The 20,698-nt window shown below is 41.4% G+C and overlaps 1 protein-coding gene across 6 annotated transcripts in view; it reads right to left on the bottom strand.

Moving 5' to 3' along the window:
* Window positions 1–20,698, bottom strand: part of LARGE1 (LARGE xylosyl- and glucuronyltransferase 1) — a 612,983-nt gene that overhangs the window by 273,770 nt on the left and 318,515 nt on the right. The gene's annotated exons all lie outside the window — the stretch shown is intronic.

Here is a 20,698-nt window from a genome sequence, read left to right on the forward strand (position 1 = left end):
GCCTGACACTGTGACCCCAGGCAGCACACCAGGCTTCCCTGTCCTTCACTCCCACAGTTTGCTCAAATTCATGTTCATTGAGTCAGTGATGCTATCTAACCATCTCATCCTCTGCTGCCCTCTTATCCTTTTGCTTTCGATCTTACCCAGCATCAGGGTCTTTTCCAGGGAGTTGACTCTTCACATCACGTGGCCAAAGTATTGGAGTTTCAACTTCAGCATCAGTCTTTCCAGTGAATATTCAGGGCTGATTTCCTTTAGGATTGACTAATTTGGTCTCTGTGCAGTCCAAGGGACTCTCAAGAGTCTTCTCCAACACCACAGTTCAAAAGCACCAATTCTTTCAGTGCTCAGTCTTCTTTATGGTCCAGCTCTCACCACCCATACATGACTACTAGAAAAACCATAGCCTTGACTATATGGACCTCTGATGGCAAAGTGATGTCTCTGCTTTTTAATACACTGTCTAGTTTTGTCATAGTTTTGCTGGCAAGGAGTAAGCATCTTTTATTTTCATGACTGCAGTCATCATCTGCAGTGATTTTGGAGCCCAAGAAAATAAAACCTGTCACTGCTTCTACTTTTTCCTCTTCTATTTGCCATGAAGTAATGGGACTGGATGCCATAATCGTAGTTTTCTGAATGGTGAGTTTAAGCCAGCTTTTTCACTCTCATCTTTCACCCTCAATCAAGAGGCTCTTTAGTTCCTATTCACTTTCTGCCATTAGAGTGATATCATCTCCACATCTGAGCTTGTTGAAATTTCTCCCTGCAATCTTGATTCCAGCTGGTGAGTCATCTAGCTTTGCATTTAGTCTGATGTACTCTGCATATAAGATAAATAAGCAGGTTAACAGTATACTCCTTTCCCAATTTTGAACTGGTCCATTGTTCCATGTAAGGATCTAACTTCTTGATACACATACAGGTTCCCCAAGAGACCAGGTAAGGTGGTCTGGTATACCCATCTCTTTAAGAATTTTCCATAGTTTGTTGTGATCCACACAGTCAAAGTCTTTTGTGTAGTCAAGGAAGCAGAAGGAGATGTTTTTCTGGAATTCCCTTGCTTTCTCTAGGATCCTACAAAAGGTGGCAATTTGATCTGCCATTTAGATACAAAATCTTATTTCCTATTTCATTAAATAGTAATATTGTTATTTTCTCTCTATACATGTATATTTTAAACCATTTGCTTACCTTATTGTGTGAATTCCTTCATTCTGATCCATTACTCATTTTCCACTGGTCTATTTATTTTTCTTATTGATTTGTAAAAGTCCTTTATATGATATCTGCTATGTTTAAAGTATAATTTTCCCAATTTATCATTTGCCATTTAATTTGGTTCAGTTGCTGACTGACATTCAAAAATATCCCCCCTTTTTTTCCATTTTAATTAATCACATCTACTAGACTTTTCCTTTGACAATTTTTTCTGTCTCCTTTGGGCATATGCAAATTTTCCTTACCCTTGGATGAAAATGTTCGTATTTTTCTTAAAGCTTTGTTTAATATGTTTAATGTTCATATTTTCTTCCAGCTATGTTTTAATCTTAACTCTTCAATCCACCCAAAATTTATCTTTTGCATCTGACGATTTTCTATTTGACATTTTCCCCAAATCCTTAATCTTTACAATAATGCCTTTTGCTGCATAATCCACTCTTTCTCTATAGGCTCCAATTCTTCCTTAAGAAAGGGGTGGTGGATTCATGTCAACGTATGGCAAAACCACTACAATATTTTAAAGTAATTAGCCTCCAATTAAATAAATTTATATTAAAAAAAAGAAAGGGATGGCAAATACCCAGAACATAAGGTATCTCTCTTGCTCTTTTTCATATTCACAGCTGAGAGAAATAACTGCTCCTGGAACTTTTCCTTGCTGAATGAAGGAAAAAACTTCAGCATCCCTACCAAGACTTCTCCATTCAATTGTTTACTTAGAGTCAATTATGGGAAAGCAATATGCCAACAGGGATGGTGGGGTTAAGACGGATTTTACTTTGTACTAGATGAATCAGACTTATAACCATGAACTTAAGACGTTGAAGATACTTAACAATTATACAAGGAAGATATTGAACAAATAATTATACAATGACAAGTGTATGACAAAGAGAGCACAGAGTGACATGAGAATCCATAAGAGGAGAAGAACCCAAATAGTAATAGTATGGTGAGCCAAGAACAGTGTCCTTGAGATTAACCAGAGTTCTAAATGATAGATGCCTGTTTCAGGAAACATGGTGAGCTAGATAACCCCAAACCACTCTCTCTGGGACATATATATATTGTTGTTTAGTCGCCCAGTCACGTCTGGCTCTCTGCGACCTCAAGGACTGCAGCACTCCAGGCCTCCCTTGTCCCTCACCATATATACATATGTATATATAATTTTATATGCATATATATTTACATATATAATATATTCAGTATAGGCATAATATATACATATTCTATGCATATTATATACCTTATATATACACAGTATATATTGGACTGCCCAGATGGCTCAGTGGTAAAGAATCTGCCTGCCAATGAAGGAGATGCAGGAGATGTCCGTTTGATCCCTGGGTAAGCAAGATGCCCTGGAGGAGAAAATGGCAACCCACTCCAGTATTCTTACCTGGAAAATCCCATGGACAGAGGAGCCTGGTGGGATATAGTTCATAGGGTTGCAAAGAGTCAGACACGACTGAGCACACATGCATACCGTATATATTATTATATATAATAGTTATGCATAAGTCATTATTATGTACATATATATATTTATACCATATATATTTTATATATATATATAACATAATTGGGAAAAACTACAAACATTAAGAGCAAAGCAAGTTGGACAATTCAGTTCAGTTCAGTCGCTCAGTTGTGTCCGAGTCTCCGCGACCCCATGAATCACAGCACGCCAGGCCTCCCTGTCCATCACCAACTCCTGGAGTTCACTCAAACTCATGTCCACAGAGTCGGTGATGCCATCCAGCCATCTCATTCTCTGTCGTCCCCTTCTCCTCCCGCCCCTAACCTTTCCCAGCATCAGTCTTTTCCAGTGAGTCAACTCGTCGCATGAGGTGGCCAAAGTATTGCAGCTTCAGCTTTAGCATCAGTCCTTCCAATGAACACCCAGGATTGATCTCCCTTAGAATGGACTGGTTGGATCTCCTTAAGGTACAAGGGACTCTCAAGAGTCTTCTCCAACACCACAGTTCAAAAGCATCAATTCTTCGGCGATCAGGTTTCTTCACAGTCCAACTCTCACATCCATACATGACCATGGAAAAACCATAGCTTTGACTAGACGGACCTTGGTTGGCAAAGTAATGTCTCTGCTTTTCAATACATTAAGTTGGACAATTAGACTATAAGTAATTCCTGAAACCAAGTGTTGCCCTGAGGGAAGCAGCCCTTGAACTCTGCTTTCATTGTCGTGGTTGGGGTGCAGAAGAGAGAAGGCAGGGATCATGATCTACCCTAATGAGGAGAGAGGACACTGTATAAAGCTAGGACCCGAAAGACTGTACTCCCTCCATAAAGGTGATCTAGAAATAAACTCCACCACCCAGGAGAGAAGACAGGAAACACCTGGTCTTTAAACCTGGTAGGGAACTGTGGCTGGATGCAGGGAGGGAGCCTTGAGAATGAGCACCCATTCTGTAAGCTGTACCATACTCAGGCTACCTGTTACTCCAATAAACATCAAATGGAGAAGTTAATTCAAAGTAATCAGGACTGACAGTGCCTTAGGCAACTGGCAGCAATAAATGCAAACACTATTTCAGGCCAACAGAGGATTACACCCCACTGATTTCACCAATCAGCAAGGGATTTTACACAGTGCTATGTGTTGGTTAAACCCAGACCTAGGGCCAGGCTGAGGGGCTTCTTTCCTGTTTCCACCCCTTTCTAACCCAGAGGCTCTGGCCAAATTGTCTCTTGTCTCAGACTCTCATCTCAGGTTTCACATCTGCAAAATGGGATCAAAGTAGCACTGATTTTAATAGGTTGTCGTGAGAAATAAATGAGATAATCTACATTAAATGCTTATGATTATATCTGGTATGTGATAAATACCAAATAAACTATTGGATATTAATGCTATTTGTTATTTTTATGTGTATCATTGTATACTATCTTCTTTATTTTTTAGCTTAATATTTTCTTCATTGTTCATTATTAGATTGCCAGATGTCTGTCATTTTCTATACACAGAAGCAGCTTTGAAAATTTTAATTGTTTTCTGTTTTTTTATTTTTCTTACTTCACGGACTTGTGCTGCTAACTTTATTTCCCTTCTGCTTTCCTCAGGTCCACACCACTGTTCTTGTCTAAATTACCAAGTAGAATGTGAGATTCATTGATCATCATATTTGTTTTTGAGTAATGAAAGCACTGAAGGATATTAAAACATCCCCAGTGACAGCTTTGGGCACATGCCATAAACTTTATTGTGAAATGTTCTTCTTTTGCTGTTTCCAGAATAGGCAATCATTTTAATTTTTATTTCTTTTTGGATTAAATAAGCATTTAGAAAAACTCTTCACCCTCTCCTAATTTCCAAGTATTTTGAACCACCCATTGAAAAATTTGTTTTTTCTTTAAAAATTTTTTAAGACTTAAGTATAGTTGATTTATAAAGTGCCAATCTCTGATGTATAGCAAAGTGACTCAGTTACACACATGGAGAAATACTTTAACATTCTTTTCCATATGGTTTATCACAGGAGATTGAATATGGTTCCCTGGCTACAGAGTAGGACCTTGTTGTTTATCCATCCTATAGATAACAGTTTACATCTGCTAATCCCAACTCCCAGTCCTGCGCCCCAACCCCCTCCCCTTGGCACAAATGAACCCATCTACAAACAGAAACAGATTCACAGACACAGAGATTAGACTTAAAAGTTTGTTTCTGACATGCAGTTTTACCACACTGTGGCCAAAAGTGGGACCTATATAGTTTTTATGATTTGAATTTTAAGAAGGGTTTCTTTGGCCTTCAATTTATGTAATTTTTTCATGAACACTTGAAAATCCATTTTTATTCCGTTTGAAAATTCATTTTCATTCCATTTTATGGATATGAAATTCAATACCTATTGATATGGAATAGTTTTAAAACTATGTTTTTAAGAATACAATTTGCATTCTTAATGACTGAAATTCTCCCAATACATCTTCTATTTCTATCAGCTTTTGCTTTATATATTTGGAAGATTTCTACTTGGAAAACAGGTTGGCTATTATATCCTCTTGTGAAAAACACACTCCATCAAATGTAATTAAATCAAATACATTTAATTGGATAAAATTAATAATTTTGAACTGATGAAATTATTAATTTTATCCAATTAAATTTATTTAATTATATTTTTATTCATCTGCAATTAACATATCTGTGCTGTATTTGTCTTTGTAAGTTTGAGACACAATATATATTTTATTTTTAAACTTTGTAATTTATTTTAGGTGTGTTTCTTAAACATAGTAAACACACAGCTAAGATACCACTATTTAATCAAGCACCAGAGTTTCGTCCAACAATAGAAGAGTTTAAAACATTTATATTTATTAAAACAAAGGATGTTGGCTTTGTTTCTGGAATAGTACTTTTATGCTTTGAGAAAAAACTACTTTTGAGCTTTGAGAAAAAAAATTTAAGTACATTACAAAGAGCCCTTCAAAATGTACAATTCAATGAAAGCTAGTCTGCAACTACCACAGAGAACACATTCTAGAACAATTCCATCAGGCCCCAAAGTTTCTTCATGCTCCTTTGAAGGCAGTCCCTACCATACTACCATTTGATCCCTAGTAACTTCTGACCTGCTTTCAAGAATTCCATATAAATGAAATGATGTAACCGTCAGTCTTTTGTGCCTGGCTCTTTTCACTTAGCATACCACTTTGAGAGTTATTCATACTGTTACAGGCATCATATGTTTCATTATGAGAAACATGCCACTGAATGGATATATCACCACTGTCTTCTCCAACGGAGAGACCCTAGAGTTCTATGAATAAAGTTATGTATATTCACACACAAATTTTTGTGTGCATGTACATTTCTATTTCTGTTGAATGAATACCCAGGAGTGGAATCATTGGGCCAAATTGTGAGTACAGGTTTTCTCTTTTTTTTTTTTTTGAGAAACTGAGGAATTGTTTTCCAAAGTGATTGTACCATTTTATAATTTCACCAACAATGTATGAGAGTTCTGGCTGTTCCACATTCCCACCAACACTTGTTATAATCAGACCTTTTAATCTTAGTCATTGTAGTGAGTGTGAAGTAATACCCCATGATAATCTTAATTTGCATTTCCCTGCTGACTAACAATGTTGAGCAGTTTTCAGGGATTTCATTTATAGGCTATCTTTATGTCTTATCCAGTGATATATCTTACAACGTGATTGCTCATTTTCAAAATAAGTCATTTATGCTCTTGTTATAAGAGTTCTCTATACACATTACAGATACAAATCTTTCATCAGACATATGCTTTGCAAGCATTGTCTTTCAGACTGTGGCTTGTCATTTTATTTTCTAAATGTCTTTGGAAAAACAAAACCCAGAAGTTTAGGTGAAGTCCAATTTATCAATATCTTTCTAATTTAATTTGCGTTTTTCACATCCTATTGACGAAATCTTTACCTAAGATTTTCACCCCTGTTTTCTTCTTCCAGTTCTGCATTTGTGGCTCTTACACTGAGGTGTAAGATTCAGTTCAAGTTAATTTTTGCATATGCTATATGTGCTATGGAGTGCCTAGTCACTCAGTCTTGCCTGACTCTTTGCAACTGTAGCCCACGAGGCTCCTCTGTTCACAGGGATTCTCCAGGCAAGAATACTGGAGTGGGTTGCCATGCCCTCCTCCAGGGGATCGTGCCAACTCAGGGACTGAACCTAGCTCTCCCTCATTGCAGGTGGATTCTTTACCATCTGAGCTCTTACACTGAGGTATAAGATTCATTTCAAGTTATTTTTTGCATATACTATATCAGTTCAGTTGCTCAGTCGTGTCCGACTCTTTGCGATCCCATGAACCGCAGCACGCCAGGCCTCCCTGTCCATCACCAACTCCTGGAGTTCACTCAAACTCATGTCCATCAAGTCGGTGATGCCATTCAGCCATCTCATTCTCTGTTGTCCCCTTCTCCTCCTGTCCCCAATCCCTCCCAGCATCAGGGTCTTTTCCAATGAGTCAACTCTTTGCGTGAGGTGGCCAAAGTATTGGAGTTTCAGCTTTAGCATCAGTCCTTCCAATGAACACCCAGGACAGATCTCCGTTAGAATGGACTGGTTGGACCTCCTTGCAGTTCAAGGGACTCTCAAGAGTCTTCTCCAGCACTACAGTTCAAAAGCATCAATTCTTCAGCGCTCAGCTTTCTTCACAGTCCAACTCTCACATCCATACATGACCACTGGAAAAACCATAGCCTTGACTAGACGGACCTTTGTTGACAAAGTAATATCTCTGCTTTTTAATATGCTATCCAGGTTGGTCATAACTTTCTTTCCAAGGAATAAGCATCTTTTAATTTCATGGCTGCAATCACCATCTGCAGTGATTTTGGAGCCCAGAAAAATAAAGTCTGACACTGTTTCCACTGTTTTCCCATCTATTTTCCATGAAGTGATGGGACCAGATGCCATGATCTTAGTTTTAGTGAAGGTCAAAATTCATTTTTACACATATGGCTATCTAATATTGCAGCATCATTATTTTTTTTCTCATTTTCTTTGCTTCTACATATTTTATATAGTGTCTGTTTCCTTTGTAGTAATCATCTCCAATAACTTAGTTTTAAATCTATTAAACTGTGGTGCTGGAGAAGGCTCTTGAGAGTCCCTTGGATAGCAAGGAGATCAAACCAATCAATCCTAAAGGAAATCAACCCTGAATATTCTTTGGAAGGACTGATCCTTAAGCTCCAATACTTTGGCTACCTGATGCAAAGAGTCGACTCACTGAAAAAAGCCCTTATGTTGGGAATGACTGAGGGCAAGAGGAGAAGGGGGCGACAGAGGATGAGACTGTTGGATGGCATCACTGATCCAATGGACATGAGTTTGAGCAAACTCCGGGAGATAGTGAAGGAAAGGGAAGCCTAGTGTGCTGCAGTCCATGGGGTTTCAAAGTTGGACACGACTTAGCGACTGAACAACAACATAACTGTACCAGTGGTCACTTTTAAGCTATTCAGAAACATCGATTCTTTCCTGATAATCAGAATGAAGGGTTAAATACCATCTGAGTTACCCCACACAACACCTGAAGCAAAGCAGGTTTCAAACCCAACCCATAATTCCAAAGCTGCTTTAAAATGCCTGTGATCAGCTGGTTTCTTGTATGTTTGCAAGAGCAACTTTTGACATCTGCATTCAGCTTAGAAATGGACTCAAAACAATTATTTACAGATCATTCCATGTGCAACTTCTTCCAGTATACAATGCCTGCCCCTTTAAAACAAGACCTCTTCAATTATGAATATTCATTTTGACTGCTTTTTTGGTTGGCTGGCAAATAACATGATACTTTCTTCAAGAAGTATATACTAGTGCATATTTTGTGAGTACTTGCAGAGCATTTCTTTTATTTTTTTTTTCTGTTGTCTTTTACATAAGAGAACTTGACTGGTATTCTAGGGCCTCTGTCTTGCTCAAAAGTCTATAGACACTGCAGTAGGACGTTTATTATTATAGTGAAAATTCTGGTTCTTCAAACACAGGATTGCTTTCTCCACTTACCCTTGCCTTATGAAGTAGCCTTAGATATCAAGCTCTACTCTTTGCCCATGGTCCGAACCCTATGTGGCTACTGAGCCTGTGAAATGCAGCCTGTCGAAGTTGACAGAAATAAAACATACGCTGGACTTCAAAAACTTCATGTAGGAAAAAGGTATGCAAGATATCTCATTAGTAATTTAAAAAATACTGATCACATGTTGACATGATGATGTTTTAGATATACAGGATTAAATGTAGCATTAAAATTCACTTCAGTTGTTTCTCTTCTTTGGATCATAAAGAAGGCTGAGCACCAAAGAACTGATGCCTTTGAACTGTGATGCTAGAGAAGACTCTTGAGAGTCCTTTGGACTGCAAGGAGATCAAATCAGTCCATCCTAAAGGAAATCAACCCTGAATATTCATTGGAAGGACTGATACTGAAGCTCCAATACTTTGGCTACCTGATGCAAAGAGCCAACTCATTGGAAAAGACCCTGATGCTGGGACAGACTGAAGGCAAAAGGAGAAAGGGGGTGACAGAGGATGAGATGGTTAGATAGCATCACTGACTCAATAGACATGAATTTGAGCAAACTCCAGCAGATAGTGGAGGACAGAAGAACCTGGTGTGCTGCAGTCCACGGGATTGCAAAGAGTTGGACATGACTTAGCAACTGAACGACAGCAATAACAAGGGCTTTCGATTACATGTGATTCATCATTACAGTTCTATTGGAAGGCAATGCTCAAGAGACAGACTACTCGGATTCCTATTTTGGTTCCATAGTACTGAGTAATTTCCACAAATCTCTTTTATAAGCTTCTATTCCCTCACCTGGAAATGGGTGAAAATAGTTATACTCACCTCAAGGATTATTGTGGAAATAAAATAAGATTATGCATGTGAAGCTATTAAGTTGGCACATAATCAATTCTTATTAATAAGAATTATTCTTTTTTTAATGAGAATTATTCTTAAAGGAAGAATTTTTTTCTTCATAATTTATTTTTCTAGCAGACTAGGAGAAAATATTTGCAAATGAGGCAACTAACAAGAGCTTTATTTCCAAACCATACAAATAGCTTATACAACTCAACAAGAAAACAACAAAAAACCCAAATGAAAAATGAGCAGAAAATCTAAATAGACATTTTTCCAAAGAAGATATATAAGGGGCCAGCAGGTAAATGAAAAGATGTTCAACATAGCTAATTATTACAGAAATGCAAACCAAAACTACAATGAGGTACATTGGTCAGAACAGCCATCATTAAAAAGTCTACAAATAACATATGCTGGAGAGGGTGTAAAGAGAATCCTCCTACATTATTAGTGAGAAAGTAAGTTGGTATAACCACAATGGAGAACAGCATGGAGGTTCTTCAAAACATTAAAAATATAGTTGCCATGTGATCCAACAATCCCCTTCCTGGGCATGTATCCAGACAAAACTATAATTCAAAGAGATACATGCACCCTAATGTTCACAGCAGCACTACTAATAATAGCCAAGACATGGATGCAATCTAAATGTCCATTAACAGATTAATGGATAAAGAAGATGTGGTATATATACACAATCGAATACCTCTCAGCCACAAAAAAAGAATGAAATAATGCCTTTTGCAACAACATGGATGGATCTAGAGGTTATCATACTGAGTGAAGTAAATCAGAAAGAGAAAGACAAATACCATATGATATCCCTTATATGTAGAATCTAAAATATGACCCAACTGAACTTATCTACAAAACAGAAACAGACTCACAGACACAGAGAACAGATTTTCGGTTGCTAACGAGGAGAGGGCATGGGGGAGGGATGAATTGGGAGTTTGGGATTAGCAGATGCAAACTAGTATATATAGAATGGGTAAACAGCAAGGTCGTACTGTATATTCAATATCCTGTGATAAACCACATGGAAAATCAGATGAAAAAGAATATTTTATATATATATATATAACTGAATCTCTTTATTATACAGTGAAAATTGATGCAACATTGTAAGTCAACTACACTTCAATAAAATAAATTGAAAAATTTTGTTTCCAGGGTGTAGTCTGATGTAGGCAACTTATCACTGATTTGACCTGGATTGTAGGGGCCCCTTTTGATCTACCTACATAAAATTATTTTCGGCTCCTGACAATTTTTCTTAGATTTCATCAAATTCTGGAGGAACCATCTAACACCTTGACTTTGAAGTGATGAGCCTACAGCCCTTAATTTTCATTAGCTTTTCACACACTCTGTCACTCCATCCCAGGGTAACATGCCAAAAATGTACCTCCTCTAAAACACTGAAGCTATAATGTTTCACTCCCCAAATCCAGGCTTTCATCCTTTCAAAGCATTTGGACAGAAACTCCTGTTCTCACTGTAAAAATTTTCTAGCCATACCATAATCTCCAGTTTGCTCTAGCTGTTACTTTTCACTATCCATGAAATAAATACCTCTGTCTCTTTCTCACTCCTTTTTATTTTTTGGGGGGTGCACCTCATATTCCCAAAATCCATCATTACAACTACTCTCTTGAATCACTGAAGTTGTTTTTCAACTCAAATTCTGAACAGGTAAGATCTGTGGTACAAGAGAACAACACTGTACTGAAGGCCAAGAGAACCAGATTCTAGCATCACCTAGACCTCTGATTAGCAGCACACTGCTAATTCCTCTCGGAGAAGGCAATGGCAAGCCACTCCAGTACTCTTGCCTAGAAAATCCCATGGATAGAGGAGCCTGGTGGGCTGCAGTCCATGGGGTCGCTACAAGTCGGACACGACTGAGCAACTTCACTTTCACTCTTCACTTTCACACATTGGAGAAGGAAATGGCAACCCACTCCAGTGTTCTTGCCTGGAGAATCCCAGGGACGGCGAAGCCTGGTCGGCTGCTGTCTATGGGGTCGCACAGAGTCGGACACGACTGAAGCGACTTAGCAGCAGCAGCAGCTAATTCCTCTGATAAATTTTTATTACCCACAGAAAACATATGCTGTTTCTATAGCATGAGATTCTTGAAAACACACAATGAAACCAGGTACAGAGAAGCATTTCCTTCTTTATCAAGAGGAATGGACAAGAAAACCACAGCAATGAAAATGCAAAGTGATCAGTGTTCCAGATGGGGAAAGGGTGAGTCAGGGGACACTCGATTGCTTTAAAAATGAGTTTAAGGCTGAGCTCAGACCAATTACAGCTCCAGCTGGGGTATGTCACATGCACAGATCTGGAACAACTGCTGTATTCTGAAGAACCACAGAAACTGGCAGACAGGAGAGACAGAGAAAAAAGCAAGCCCATTCATGGAAGGTAAGAACTCAGACACCACGCACCACGTTCACAGGTCAGAGGACACATTCAAGTGTTAAGAAGTGACTTAGCAGCAGCAGGCTCCCTGCACTGCCATTCTCATCACGGCTGAGGGAACAGGGATGATGAACAGTGGACTCAGTAAATACACTGGTCCTCAACCCCGTCTGACTTACTCTGCAGATCCAAGACAGAACTCATGCAGTTTCTGGAAACCACCATGAGCCAGGTTTTATCCTAAACCTTGGGCCTAAAGATAAACGGTATAAACCTTGTTGTCCAGCTCCTCCCAGTCTGGTGGGGAAGACAGACGAGTGACCAGACAATGACAGATACACTCACATTTTGGCCTTTGTAGGGGAGGGGGGAGATCAAAAAGATGAAGATTTTAGCATAGCACAAGGTGAACCTTTCTAATTGTGTTTCTAAATATGGAACAAGGTCCTCTGGGAGGTAATGATCTCTTATCTCTGGAAGGACTCAAAAAGAGAAGATTAATGACCATTTATATAGAATATTATAGAAGAAAATGGGAGGTTATGCCAGATGAATGCCAAGTTCCTTCCTAATTACGATTCTATGATTCTCAAAAGGGGACAGGGCCCATTCATTAAGACACTATGTTACATGAAGAGACATCTGCCTGAGCACAAAGTGAATTGTACAACTGACACATTCTTTTCTAACGCAGATGAGTTTCTATTGGTTGTCTACAAGGTTCCACGTTTCATATTTAAAAGCCAAAGACCAGTCTTCTGAATACAGAATAGCATGTTACACACGTTACTTATCCTCATTTGTTCCGTGACCTCATCCTCACTCTCAGAGAGAAAAGCCTGACACAAAGGCCCGAGGTACATCGCAGGCCTTAAAGAATCAGTTCTCCCATTCACAAATCACGTGTACAATCTAGGAACCATAAGACAATAAAGCAAGTGGGGAAATGCCACCTTTTCCAGACCTGGAAACCTCAGCCAGTCCTCCTGCATAACATTTGACCTACAAGCAGAGAAAGAACAAGAGCCTACATTCATAAAGTATTCTAGGAAAGCAATCTAAAACATACACCCTCTGAGGAGTGGTCAGCAGTCACCTGTTTCTTTGATGAAGGGGAAGAGAAGGTGTACTGAAGTGGCGGGTTTGGAAAAGAGAAGATTTAAGAGGTTAATCACAGCCATCTTCAAATACACCAAAGAGGAAGGGAAGGCTACAGAATCTGCTGAGGGCCTTTGTTGGTGCTGTTCAGTCACTAAGTTCTGTCTGAATCTTTGCAATTCCATGGTCGCAAAAGGAGAAGAGGGTGGCAGAGGATAAGGTGAGATGGCTGAGGACTTGCTATGTGTAAGGCACCATGCTTTCCACTATAAGACCTCATTTAACTGCATTTCTTCACCAATAAAAGGGACCCAGAGCCACCAACTTTGAAAGATGATCATTCTCCTCGTTACCATATAATTAGTGATGCTGGACAAGGTAATTCTGAAGACCAAACATCCCTTGTTTCATTTCTCATTCTTCTGCAGGGCATCTCTGAACATATCCTACCCTCCATGAGAAAGACACGTCTGGGGGAGTTGGGCCTTCCTCTGCAGGTCAAGTCTAATCAGAACTGCTCTAGCCCATGGGGGTATTTTGTCACTGCGCTGGAAGCTTGGCCATTGCCAAGTGTGTGGTCCCCCTGAACTATAACCCAGGCCCCGAGATCATACAACCTGAATCCAATTTGAGGAAGAGGACTGATTGGAAAGAATCCTATGTGAGAGTCTGGTCAATCTGCTTAACCCTCCGCCACGGGGCCTCATTTGTCAAAAATATAGCTACGAGTATTGAGCTTTTTAACCCCGAGACTCTATGAGTTCATGTCATTATCAATCCCTGCTGAGTGAAAATGCCCATCACTCAGGAGGCATAGCTTCCTAGGAAACAGATGAGTCAGGCAGTCGTGTCTCCACCTGCCCCAGGAAGAGGAACAACAGAAGTCTGTCTCCCAGAGGACAGCAGATGCTGAAAGACAGCGCTTATCTAAAGAGAACCTCTACAATACTCCATAGGGACCAGCACAAAGGCAATTGAATGTGAGTAGGAAGCCAATTTTTAGAGTCAACCATCAACATTTTCTGTAACCATGGTCCTAAAAATCCTACTTCATCATCTTTCTGTTGCTGGTAATGAGCAGGCATCAGGTCTAAGAGAAAAGGAGATAAATGAGGGCTCCCAGCGAGACAGGGGCCTCATGAAACAGCCCCTGCCCCAGCCACTTCCTTTCCTGAGCTCTGGATTATCCCCTAGTGGAGGCCAGGGGTGACTTCCTGGGCCAACCAGGGGCAAGATCAAAGGCAGGGTATTCAGGGCCTCATCTGAACACTGGCAAATATTTTGCTGATTTAAGACAAACTGTCCAGAGTGAGGAGTGCTTAGTTTAGTGATCCCTGGACGGCAGGGATGGGGCCATCCCAGCTCTCAGCAGCATCATTAGTAAGACACACTTTCTTCCACAGCAGGAAGGCTGCTCCCCGCAGGCCTTTAAATGGAGGAGTCATGCTTAACACATTTGTTCTTCAGGAACAACCAGAAAAAGAACAGCAACAAGAGCTCAGAGGACCTTTGTCTAGACACAGTTGTGGTATCTTAGCTTAAAAATAGGCCACAGTGAAGGAACCAGAACAGAGGAGAGAGAATACGGACTGTGGGGTCAGTTCTGGGTTTTATTCCTGGCTCTGCCATGCACTGGGCCTCCCAGGTGGCTCAGTGGTGAAGAATCCCCCTGCCAATGCAGGAGATGTGGGTTCGATCCCTGGGTTGGGAATATCATCTAGAGGAGAAAATGGCAACCCACTCCAGTATTCTTGCCTCAGAAATCCCCTGGACTGAGCAGCCTGGTGCGCTACAGTCCATGGGGGTCACAAAAGAGTTGGATATGACTCAGCAACTAAACAGCAACAACTGCCACATACTAGCTATGCATGTGTTTGGGGGTTAGTTATTTTATCTCCTTAATCCTCAGTTTCCTCATCTGTAAAATGGGGATCATAATAGAATCAGTCCACAGAGTTATGGTGAGCATTCCATGTAAAAACCATGAACATAAGAAAGAAATTGTTCCATACATAGCAGAGGTTACACTGTAGCCTGGGCTTCCCTGGTGGCTCAGACAGTAAAGAATCTGCCTGCAATGCAGGAGATGTGGGTTCGATCCCTGGGTTAAGAAGATCTCCTGGACAGGAGAATGGCTACCTACCCACTCCAATATTCTCTCCTGGAGAATTCCACGGACAGAGGAACCTGGCAAGCTACAGTCTATGGGGTCGCAAAGAGTCGAACATCAATGAGTGACTAACACACACCATAGCATATGGGGTTCAAAGTCACTGAACATGGAATTCTGAGTTCAAGTGCAAGTCAACAGTGGCAACCTCATCCCCCAGTCAGGTGGCAGTCCACATTCCCCTCCTTTTCTTCAGATCCATCCCACCTCCATGTCTGCTGAGTTACATGACCCCGGATCTCACACCGTTTCATTTGGAAAGGAGAAAAATCAAACAGCAGTCTTGGCATTTATTCACTGCCTAATCTCAGGGAAATATCCTTCACCTCTGTGCTTCAGTTTACAAATTGCCTGTGAGATGGAAGTAATGAAGCTCCTCTTTCCACCCCACATGGTTGTCCCAAGACGTGAGTGATGCACGCCACCAGCTGCAAAGCTCCACGCAAAAAGAAGTCAGGGTCTCCATCCTGCTGCTCCCTCCCCTGGTGACAGGGGCTCCGTGTCCTGAGTGGATGTGGAGGCACTCAGTCCTGGGAGCCTGTGGATCTGGGAACTAGAAAGCCGGAAATGAGGGAACCACAAAAAATCAGAAAGACCAATGAGCGTTTCACGGGCCACAGGGACGAGCATGCTGAGAGATCACCGTTTGCAAACCTGCACTAACTGGTCATTATGGAGAGAAGTGTACCAGTCCAGCGCGAATTTCTCACAGCTTGTTTCTAATCACACACTGATCCTTCATAATTTCCTTTCCCCTATCTGTCCATTCTCCAGCACTAGCAGACAGAATAAGGGCCCCACAGGAGTATTTCTGAGAAATGCCATTTCCAACGGCTATATAAAACGATTTCTCAGTCATATCGGCAGAGGCTGTCTTATGTGTCTGCTGTGGGTACCATCCGACATGTTTCCTGGATGCAAGTGCAAAATCAGCACGATTCCACATCATCCTCTGTCCCTCCTCTAACATCATCTGATGGATGGTGTCTCAATACATCCCCTTCTTGGTTTACCTGTCATGGAAAGGCGTCTGCCCCATGGCTGCTCTTGGGATTAAGGTGGGTTGGTACAGATGGAGCTGTTTTATCTACATTACTGCAGGGTCACTGGTAGACAAACACCTTGCTGGCTGTCAGTGCCCTCAGGTACAATGGGTCTCAGGAATGTGGTAAGTCCTGACAGTGATCCAGAACTCCTCCCTCAATCTAATGTCCATTGACAGATGAATGGACAAAGATGTGGAACATATACAGATTGGAATACTACTCAGCCATTAAGAGGGCGATGATTCCATTTGCAGCAACATCAAGGCAACTAGAGATTATCACACTAAGTAAAGTTAGTCAGACAAATAGGCACCAAATATCATTTATATGTGGAATCTAAAATATGACACAAATGAACAAATGTATGAAACAGAAACAGAATTATGGACACAGAGAACAGACTGGTTGCCAAGGGGGAGAGGGTTGGGGGAGCGACGGATTGGGAATTTGGGATCAGATGCAAACTATTTTACGCATGCTGCTGCTGCTGCTAAGTCACTTCAGTCGTGTCCGACTCTGTGTGACCCCATAGGCGGCAGGCCACCAGTCTCCCCTGTCCCTGGGATTCTCCAGGCAAGAACACTGGAGTGGGTTGCCATGTATAGAGAATGGATAAATCACAGGATCCTACTGTAAACCACAGGGAACTATGTTCAACATCCTATGATAAACCATAATGGAAAAGAATATAAAAAAGAATGCATATATATATTAATATATGCTCAGTTGCATCTGACTCTTCACAAACCCACGGACTGTAGCCTGCCAGGTTCCTCTGTCCTGTAATTTTCCAGGCAAGAATACTGGAATGAGTTGCCATTTCCTACTTCAATACACACGTTCATACACACACACACACGTATAATTGAATTACTTTGCTGTACAGCAGAAATTAACACAACATTCCAAATCAACTATACTCCAATTAAAAAAAAAAACAAACTGAAAGCCTTTCTTAATGACTTTGCGTCTGTCTCTTAGGCACCCAGCACTGAGTTTACTGTGTATTCATTTAGCAAACATTCTCACAGGCCAGGTATCATGCCAGGTGGTAGGGATACAAGAGTGAAAAAAAACAGAAGCCTAGCTCTTTTGGACACTACACTTGAGGGAAGGTAGACATTTACCCACTCATCACACAAAGGCATGAAAGTTTACACTCAGTGGTGAGTTTACAGAAGAAACGTATGTGATCCTCCAAGAAGATATAACAAAGAAACCCCTATGAGATGATGAAAGCAGAGAAGGTTTCCTCAAGTACATAGAGGTTCAGCAAAAATAACGGGGAATTAATTAGCGATGGGGAAAGAACAGATTCCAACTACAACAGACAGAAGAAATAACTTATGCAAAGGCCCCCAGCAGAAGGGAAGGAGCAGAGTAGCCTGGAAAATTTAAGCAGGTGAGCAGTTGTGCTAACAGTACTAGAAGAAGTTGGAAGGAGGCAGGAGCCAGAAATACATCTCAGTTAAGGATTGTACTCTTCATCCTAAAAGCACGAGGAAACCATCAAAGGTTTTACACAGAGGACAGGGATGGCGGTTGGGCTTTCCTGTGGGTAAGTTGATTTATGTTACTGATGAAGAATAGATTCAGTAAAGGAGATGTAGGCAGATAAGGAGGGAAGAGATTTGTCTGGGGAAAAATCTCACGTGCTTAGACTATGATAGTGTCAGGGGAGATGCAGACAAGCTTGGACCTCGAATGGCCAGATAGAGAGAGAGGGAAAGGGACCCACTGAAGGCAGACTTTTAGTTCTGGATGAGCAGCTAAGTAGATGGTGGTGCTAGATGTAAGGAAGGCTCAGATTGGGAGAGTGGGCAGATCGTGATTTAGGTTTGTCGAGCAGAATTATGCATAAATTATTATGACCGTTCTCATGAATTATGGAAAAATTACATTTTACGAAATGCCTCATACTCATTGTCCTTACTGGATTGTGACTACTTGCCTCAAGGGATACAGGACTGTGGGTGATAGATGTTTAAGTGGTAAGGAAATAAAATGCAGGTGGGAGGGACTTTGCGTTGCAGTCATCGGTAGAAGGCAGGGTCAAGGGCAGCACTCTGGAGACCATATCCTTCAGAATACATCACGTGGCAATTTTCTTTTTAATTCTTATTTTTTAAGTCATGCCATCTTCAAATGGATAAAAATCCAGTGTGCAGGCTTCCCTAGTGGTCTAGTGGTTAAGAATCTACCTCCCAATGTAGTGGACATGGGTTTGATCTCCAGGCTGGGAAGATTCCACATGCCGTGGAGCAGCTAAGCCCTTGTGCCACAACTATGGAGCCCACACTCTAGAGCCCATGCTCCATAACGAGAGAAGCCACCGCAATGAGAAGCCCATGCACCCCAACAAAGAGTCGCCCCTGCTCGCTGCACTTAGAGAAGGCAATGAAACAACAGAGACCCAGTGTGGCCAAAATAAAAAAACAGCGTGTAAAAATAATGGATACTTGGATTCACGTGGGTATGATGGAGTCAGAACTCCAGTCTTTCCCAATCTCACCTGCCTCCTTTCTTCCAGGACCCTCAGAAAATCTTGGCGTTCCCAAGGGCAGGTTACAGGCCACAGTGCCTTACCTTCCAACCTCCCAATGGCCTGGGGATTTCCCTGCAGGCCATACAATTAAGAGCATTTTAATCCTACATTGCCATGGCTACAAAGGGGAATAAGGGACTGTCAAGAACCTGCTGCATCTCAGGCACTGCTGGGCCTTCACGTGAGTTATTTTATTTAATACACAGTATCTTCCTCTGTGTCTGGCAGTGTCCTACCCATTTGGCTCAGAGGTAAAGAATCTGCCCGTGATGTGGGAGACTGGGGTTTGATCCTTGGGCCAGGAAGATCCCCTGGAGAAAGGAATGGCTACCCACTCCAGTATTCTTGCCTGGAGAATTCCATGGACAGAGGAGCCTGGCGGGGTTATATCAGTCCACGGGGTTGCAAAGAGTCGGACACAACTGATTGACTAACACTTTCACTTTTCACTTTTCACGGCTCAAACCCAAGTCAGGCAGCTCTTTAGTGGCAAGACAGGATATGAAGTTGGGGTTTTTTCAACCACTCCACGTTCTCTTAAAAAGCAGGGGTGGTCCAGGCTTACACCAAGCACAGACTTGGAGCCACACTAAGACAGAAGAAGCAGCCTTCTGTGCCAGACACAGCTCCTCCCCTCCCGCAGCTCTTCCCCAGGGTGTTGGGGCTCAGACCCTGGGAGACAGAGTGGCTTGCTTTCACCTTAATTAGTGCAGCAATTTGCTAAATTTTGTTTTTCCCCTTTTAAGAGTGTTAATCAATTTTAGCTCAGAATAGATTGGAATGGCACACAAATTGCCACGACAATCCCCAAACGCTAAATTCTCAACATCTCGATCAACCTCAGAGCCTGAAATATGGGAAAATCAGAAACTCTGGCCGGCATCTCGGTGATCTATTTAAAGTGTTATGGCTCTGAAATGAAAAGATAATGGCTTTATGAGGTTTAGAACAAGCAATTTGCTAAAATCAGCCTCATGCCTAGGTGTTTAGCCCTTCCCAAGGTGACTGGAGATGGAGCAGCCACAATTTCTGCAAAGTTATGTGTTCCACTAATAACAGCAATTTGTAAAATCCACTAGCAGCACAGGATAACAACCAATGCGCCAGAAATACAGAAAAGAACAAGACGTGTTCCCAGCCCCGTCCCTCATTAAGAAGATTCTGAACTAAAGCAGTAGTTGGACAAGTGAACAGAAAAGATCTTCCTCTTCCCTGAGGGAGTCACAGAAAGATCTCAGAGGAGGTGGCCATGGAGCTGAGTCCTGAAGGATGAGTGGAGTGGTAACAAGCTAGCTGGAAGGGCATGTCAGATAGAAGGAAAGGCTCAATCACAGGAAGGAGGCAGAGAGCCCAGAGGTGGTTTCTTAGAGCTAAGTAATAAGTGAATTTGCGGGAACGGCCAGAGACGAGACTGGAAGAAGGGTCTAGAGCCAGAATATGAAGGGCATTTTAATCAGACTGTGAAACTCAAGCTTGATGCAGACCACGTGGTACCACGGCAGGATTTCAAGCAAGGTAATGATATGGCCAATTGATCTTCATTTGGTTGAAACCTTCTGGCCCAACATAATCCTCAACATTTATTCAGCCTAATCTTGTGGGGGTTATTTGGCTGTGCCACATGGCATGAGGGATCTTAGTTCCTCAACCAGGGATCAGACCTGTGGCCCCTGCAGTGGAAGCGCAGAGTCTAAACCAATGGACTGCTAGGGAAGTCCCTATTCAGCATAGTCTTTTAAAGTGCACTCACATATATCCTCTCATTTGAGTCATTACTCCACAAAGT

Source organism: Moschus berezovskii, chromosome 6 (genome assembly GCF_049115385.1).
Source record: "Moschus berezovskii isolate FMDL1 chromosome 6, NW_MosBer_1.0, whole genome shotgun sequence".
Taxonomy (NCBI): Eukaryota; Metazoa; Chordata; class Mammalia; order Artiodactyla; family Moschidae; genus Moschus; species Moschus berezovskii.